Source organism: Pinus tabuliformis, chromosome 8 (genome assembly GCF_031772625.1).
Source record: "Pinus tabuliformis cultivar Carrire ecotype Pingquan chromosome 8, CPIR1, whole genome shotgun sequence".
Classification (NCBI taxonomy): domain Eukaryota; kingdom Viridiplantae; phylum Streptophyta; class Pinopsida; order Pinales; family Pinaceae; genus Pinus; species Pinus tabuliformis.
The window spans coordinates 1,084,544,592-1,084,552,757 of NC_142294.1; positions in this window are offsets into that span (position 1 = coordinate 1,084,544,592).

Sequence of the window (8,166 nt, forward strand, 5' to 3'; positions counted from 1 at the left end):
GCTAAAACTGCGCCAATCACTGAAACTCCACCTTCAGTCAATCTCTCACGCGCACCAACTCCACAACTAGCGACTTGTAGATTATGGGCTCTCCACGCTCCGCTGCGCCGCTCTGATACCACTTGTTAGACTTAAACAAAGCGCAGTTGAAATAATAGTAACATACATAGCACAAAAAACAAACTCATAAAACCATAACACAGAGATTTAACGTGGTTCACCCAACCAATCTGGGCTACGTCCACCAGAACAGAGGCATCGACAATCATATTATTCAAAGGAGATTACAACAAATCTAATGATTTACACATGCTCTCAGCTCTCCCCTATTTCCTCTACTTTCTCTTACAATCCTTTACGGATTACATTTCTATATAGCTGGAGCATAAAACTGAATCATAAATTCCCTCACAACAAATATAGGATGCATTCACTCCTCCTCAAAAAATACTGGAGCTAATATAGCAACTAATCCTATTGTTGTCACATACATGAGATTTCTTCCCAATTTAATAAAACTGAAAATCTCAACAAATACAAAATATTCGAGGTTTCTACATCTCTGTGTAATATAGGCGGATCAAGGGCATGAAGGAAAGCTAAGGTCTCGGCAGTTTGAGTAGCAATCTTGAAGCGGGTATTCCATGGCAATCCCTTGGGGTTTTTGCGATCGCCATGAAGATGATCGGCCAGGGTGCCATTTGGGATAAATTCGTATACGAGCAGCAGCTCTGGACTGTCTAGAGGATTGTAGCCATAAAGATGATTTTTTGCCATCGCCATGAAGATGATCGGCCAGGGTGCCATTTGGGATAAATTCGTATACGAGCAGCAGCTCTGAACTGTCTAGAGGATTGCAGCCATAAAGACGAACTATCTGTGGATGGTTCAAGGTCAAAAATATCTTCACCTCATGGATGAACAACTCGAATCTCCCATAGTTATCCTCATAAAGTCTCTTTACGGCCACAAGTGTTTCGCCCAATGTAAATTTTTTAAAAAACCTGCACAAATGAATCTAGCTAGTAAATGTTGAACGCACACAGCTTTGCAAAGCAAAAACACTAAAAGAAAATCGAAAGAACAAAAAGAATGATTCATTTAGAAAATAGGTTACAATGCTCATAATATAGCATTACTTGGTGAAGATCCCAAGGTAATTCACCATAGTGGTAATCAATGAGAGGACTCAACACCTACAACAAGTTCTGGAGAGAACTAGCCAGCTACGGAGTGAAAGGACGAGCAAATTAGGGAGTAAATCATGCAGAAAGGATCTTGCATGTAATCCCATGCTCTAACTAAGTGTCCGCATGTGCCAGTAATGAATGTCATAGGTGTGTAGTACCTCCAACACCCCCCCTGAACACCACTAGGGGAAAAATAGAAAATGGGCCTTGGCAACTAAGGCCAAAGGTCACCCAAAATACAATGCAACTTGTACTAAATTTGAAGAAATAGGGAAAGCCTCGTGGGAAACCCCCCCTCCCCCCCCTCAAAATACAATGTAATCAAAAGAAAAGAGGAAGAAAAGACAATTGCTAAGCAACTATGTCCTTCACTCCAAGATGATCGCGCAGAGAGCAAAATTTCTGCTCAGTGAATGTCTTGGTGAAGATGTCTGCAATCTGTTCTGTTGAAGGACAGAACTGCAAATAAATGACCCGATCATGTACTAAGTCTCTGATGTAGTGCATATGGATCTTTATGTGCTTCGTCCGCTGCCGCCGTACTTGATCCCTGCAAAATTTGAGAGTGCTCTGGTTGTCACACCAGATGACAGTGGGCTGGTGGAACTGGATGCCCAACTTAGTGAGGAAGTGTTATAGCCACAGAGCCTGAATGGTGATGTTGACTACTCCTCTGTACTCGGCCTCAGTTGAAGAGAGAGTAATAGCAGCCTGCTTCTTGCTCGACCAACAGATAGGGCCAGCCCCTAAACTGAGTGAATATCCAAAGGTGGACTTGCGATCAATGTTGTCGCCCGCCCAATAAGAATCTGTGAAGCCAAGGAGATTCAATGCAGTGCCTATTGCATAGATAATCCCGAAGGTGATGGTGCCCTGCACATATCGGAGGATGCGCTTGGCAGCATTCCAGTGTAGCTCATGTGGCTCCTGTGTGTATTTGGAAACTGCCCCTACTACATATGAGAGATCTGGTCTGGATTGGGTGAGGTATAGTAAGATCCCCACTAGCTGTCGATAGAGAGTACTATCAACTAATGGAGCGTCACCTACATCCTCAAGGCGGACCCTAGACAGAAAAGGAGTCGGTGCTGGCTTGTAGTCAGTCATGTGAAATATCTCGAGGAGATCCCATGCATACTTAGCTTGAGAGAGTTTGATGCTTGTGGCATCCTGGCTGATCTCAAGACCAAGAAAGAAGTGTAATGGACCCATGTCCATCATCAAGAACCTATCATGCAAGGCCCTCTTGACTATAGCAATGGTTGAAGCCAAGTTACCGGTGACTAGGAGATCATCCACATACAAAACTAAGATAAGAAGAGAATCATGTGTCCTGAGCATGTAAACATTCAGATCAGACTTACATCTTTCAAAGTTTTGTGATAAGAGAAAAGAATCCATCTTCACATACCAAGCTCTGAGGGTCTGCTTAAGGCTGTAGAGAGACTTCTTCAGACTGCAGACCAAATATGATTCCTGAATGAAACCATGTGGCTACTCCATGTAGATTTTCTTAGATAGGTCTCTGTGAAGAAAGGCATTCTTCACATCCATCTGATGTACTTCCCACCCTTGGGCAGCCGCAATGGCAAGTGCAAGGCATATGGAATCCATCTTTGCTACTAGAGCAAAGGTCTCATCATAATCAATGCCATGCACTTGCTAGAAGCCTTTGGCTGCTAGCCTAGATTTCTATTTGGTGATTTGCCCATTTGCAACACTCTTGGTCCTGTAGACCCATTTTCATCGGACAAGTTTCCTTCCTGAGGGAAGGGTGACTAGGTCTCACGTCTGGTTCTTGAGGAGGCAGTTATACTCCTCCTCCATGGCAGACTCCCAAGAGGGATGCCCAGCAGCCTGTTGTGGTAAAAACACAACCCCCCCCATTATTGATGTGTTCACTTCAAATAATGGGGACCCTTTCTATAAAATTTTGGCTAAACACCTTTTTTGATTTTTATTTTAGTTGATTGCCCTACGCTTTTGTTAATTTTTAGTTTTCTTTGGATTCTTGTTTTGATTGTTTTCTTAGAATCGATTTTTTACAAGCTTCCCATTGACGCTTGTTTCGCCTCATTTGGTCAACTGGTTTGAAAATGGCACTCCTTTGAAATCTCATCATTTATCTAGCCTGGGTTAAAAATGCATAAAATGTACAATATTGCATTTTGTAAATAAATTAGTTCAATAACGCATTCATTTTAAATATTAACCCATAGCAAGTTTTTACTAACATTTTTCCATTTTTAGTTATGCAGCCAAACCATTAATTATCAGGATTTTAAGAAATTCACTCCAATTTCCAAATCAAATCCTAATCCCAAAAATCCAAACATTCAAGTGGCTGTAGTTTATTTTTCATTTATTTTTCAAGTGGCTGTAGTTTAGTTAATTTCATAACTAAGTTTCATTAAAATAAAATCAAAACAAAACATTAATTTTATATATTAAATCTCAAAATAATTAAATTAATTATTATATAAAATATAATTAATTTAATTAAATTAAAATTTAATATATAAAATTAATATATATAAAATAAAATTAATCGCATCAGGAGTTTGAATCGCATCGGAGGTTTTATTCGGAACACATTTTAAGAACCCCCGATACATACCCCAACCCGATTGCCGATTCCCCGATCATCAAAGCATTCAATGCATCGCATCGGGAGTTTTCATATGTACAAGTTTATTAAACCCCGATACACTCATGCCGCCGATTGCGAATACAACATGTCGCCGATCACCGAATGACTTAAGTCATTTAAGCAAAGGTTCTTATATCGCATCGGGATTTTGGCTTGACACATTTTAATAAGCCCCCGACACCACTCCTCCTCCGATGCGATAAGTCAATCTTTGACTTCAAACTCCATTCATTGTTTTAAAATGGTTCATACATTAACGTATAGTGTGATAGGTTTAATTTAATATATGGTGTGATATGTTTAATTTAATAAGTTTAAATATATTAACGTATGGTAAGGTAGGTATATTAGTTTAAAGATATTATATAATATATTAAATTAATTTTTTTAATATTTTAAATTAGTTAATATATATTAATTAATTAATGAATTTTAATTTAATCAGATTAAATAATTTATGATATTTAATTAATTTGATTAATTTAGATTTAAATATTATTTAGAATTAGTTTTTAATTAGATTAAATTTGTTTATAAATAGTTAATTAGATATTTGTTAGTTAGATTAATGATTAACAATTAAATTAGAAACTAATTTAAGATTAGATTTTTAATTCAAATTCTAATTTTTAGCCCAACAACAGAATTTCCAGATTCATGCCAAATTTGACTCATCAACTTTGGAAGCACATAAAATGAGTTTTACTTGGCCAAATGAGGCCCAGGACGGCGCATTGGAAAGAGAAAATCAAGGAGAACATTTTGGAGAAGGTTTCAATAACAGATTTAATCATTTATTGGGTCAAAAATCAGGCAGAAAATCAAGCTCCGAATTTTGAAAACAAAATCAATTTTCTGAGTTATTCTCTTCATTTTCATTTGTCCAAAACCTCTTCTAATTGCAGATCCATTGGTTAATCATATCTTTGGCCAATTAAACCATCCCAGGCATCAAGAGAAAGTTTATATTTTATTTTCAGTTATTTATTTAAATAGAATTTGATTGGATTTGATTTAAATGGCAGCAATGCCATGATTGATTTTATTGTTGCATTTTAATTTATTTTGATTTCTTTTTGCAGGAAAACAGTGGAAAGAATATGGAGAAAAGGATCTCAATCAATGAGAATGCTCCAGCAATCGGATTTAGCAGATTTCTCTTCACCAAACTTTCCTCTCCAAAATTCCTGCACAAATATTATAAATAACAGATTGTAGAATGGAATAGGGGCGGCTCTCCTCTGCAATGCTAGACTTCTAAAAAGCAATACTGTAATAGGAATTTAAAGTTGTAGGAGAGAGGAGAGAAAATCTCAGATCTGGGGATTATTGAGGATTTTTCCTTTGTATCTTGAATTATGTATGAGGGGCAGAGTTTTCACTATTGTGGCTTTAGCTTTGAAGACAGAAGTTCAAGCAATTGTAAAGGACTGTTGGAGACCAAGATCACAGAAATGGATGCAATAAATTGGTATTTTTAATACTACTGTTTTAAATATCAGTTTCATTTTTATGGTAACAGGAATGTGTCATTTTATTCATGTTTGTGCATTATTGTCAATATGGGTAGTTTGTCTCAATGTTGTTATCATGTATCTCTGTTCTTATGGATTAATTTCTGATTTCTGAGTAACTATTTACTCAGAAATCTGCCTTAATAAAACTGATTTATTAAGTGGTAATATGTTGTGAACTATTTCCACATATTATTGTTTAGTTATTGGATTTGCTGATTTGATAATCAATATCATTTATGTGAACTACTTCCTGAGTGTTCTTGGTTTATTATTTCAGTTAAAAGGTCTCAATAGGATGTGTTTTGATATCCATAATATCAGTTAATTGAACTAATTCATTAACTTGATATTCATTATAAACAAGACATATCTAAATCCCAATACTTTAATTATCTTGCTCTTAGTTGGGTTAGATCTATATCTGCCTAATTAAGATAGGATTTAGATTAATTTCTTTTGCTTGCATCATAGAATAAGCTTGCATTTAGAGTAAATTCTACATTCTTTTAAGTCCTCTCCTCAAAGAGGCAAAACTTTAGTTGTGGCTTGGCTGAACCCAAATCAGCTTAAGGGTCATTCTTTTGCCTGATCAGCAAGAAGAAGTGATCTGATATCTCTGTCTATTGGTATGTAAAGATACATAATAAACCAATAGCGATAGGGAGAAGGTAACTGGACCTAGATAAACAGTCGGAGCCACCACACCAAGCGGAAAAGGAGCTGCTTTTAAGGTCCGGACCGGGTGGTTATCCCCCAATGTTGTTATTGCAGCGATTTTCGAGGCATCAACACAGCCTCAGCATAAGACTGCGGATCAGAAGACTAAACCAAATGACAATGCCAGGATGGCATTGGCTCAATGGCAATGAAGGCAAGAGGAGGATCAATAAACTCTAATCTAGTCCTCCATAGATCAGAATTATCCCCCACAATACCATTTCTAGCCGCTAGGTGGTCTTGTGCATATATCTCACTTAAGCTCCATGTTCTCTGATTTATGACAGGGGAAGTTGATTCACTGCTGGAAGCCTGATCAGGGATTGGATGTGGATCATCCTATGCATGCACTGTATTTATATCTGAAGACTCTGTCTCTGCATCTGCATGCTCTACCTTAACATCTGCATGCTCTATATCTGCATCTGAGTGTACTGAGTCATCATCTCGGACATGAGGTAGATAAAAGGTGTCTACATGCGGCAATTGAGGTGCACGAGAGAGACTTTCCTCAAATTTGACACTTCGCTCAATGATGAGCTTGTTCGTAGAGGAAATCAGGAGTCAGTATCCCTTCACACCATCAGGTTATCCAAAAAATATGCACTCAATGCTTTGTGGATCAAGAGCTTTCCTCTTTTTAGAAGGGATCCTGGCCCATGCTCGGGAGTTGAAAACACGGAAGTGGGTGACCTCTGATTTAGTGCCGCTCCAAGCCTCAAAGGGGGTCTGATACTTGACATACCTAGGAGGAGATATGTTCTGGATGTAGTTAGCACAATTAAGTGCTTCAGCCCATAACTTATGAGGTAGTGACTTAGCATGCAACATGCAGGAAGCCATCTCTTTGAGAGATCGGTTCTTTCTCTCAGCAAATCCGTTCTACTGCGGAGTGTATGGAAGTGGGTGTTGTAACTGTATGCTAGACTCAAGGAAAAGGTTTTGAAGTGCTCTGTTAACATATTCCCCCCCATTTTCTATATGGAGGGCTTTGATCATTCTCTTTGACTATGTCTCAACTAGTGCTTTGAAATCTTCGAAGTGCGCAAAAACTTCAGATTTGGCCCTGAGAAGATACACCCAAGTATACCGTGAGAAATCGTCAATAAATGTAAGCACATACCTTGCTTTGTTGATGGAAGGACGAGGAAAAGGCCCCATGAGATCACTATGGATTAGATCTGGAGGAGAGGATGCTCTGTGAATCTTGCTGGTGTCAAACTTTTCTCTGGGACGTTTGCCAAGGACACACCCTTCAAAAACTCCTTTGGAGAAACTGATATTTGGTAAGCCTTCCACCATCTCATGCTTTCTTATCTACTGCATATACCTGTAATTTATGTGACCAAACCTCTCGTGCCAAAGCCTACTACTATCATCAGCATGTGTAAGCAATAATGAGGATTCAGATTCAATAAATTCAGAAAATGTATACAGTCTGACTCCATTGTTTACCTCATTGGTTGCAATTTTGGAGCTACTATGTAGGTCATATATGTTCATTGCATCTAGAGTGAATTCCACTCTCTTTCCAGTGTCGGAATGAGTGATATGATAAACTGAAAGCAGGTTTACTAAAAGTTTTAGAACATGAAGCAGATCTTCAAAGCTTTCGTGTAAAAGTTCCACTCTACCTTTTCCAGTGACCTCAAAAGGTGAGTCATCTCCCATGAGGATGGGAGGTCCTTTGCAACAGCCATATGATGTGATGCACCAGAATCTATAATCCATGCATCAAGGGAAGAATTAATTGCAACCAAAGCATGAAAATTGTTACCTTTCCCATGTGGCGGATCCTCAGTTTTCTTCTTGGTGCCCTGAGGGATGTGGTCCCTAAGGTTTTGCTTCTGAAGGATTTCTGCCATTTGGTCAATTTGTTTCTTCATGGAGGAGGATTCTGGATGGAATCCTCAGTGATAGTAGGTGCATTTGTCTCCTTTCTTCCCTTTCTCATTTCTCGAGCCAGAGGAGTCATTGAAGGGCTTGGTGTACCCTTCCTTCTTTGGATGGGAATGCGCTTTTACCTTGTCTTTTTGCTGCTGATTTTTTTGATTTGAATTAGATCTATGAGTTTTATTGTGGATGACACCAT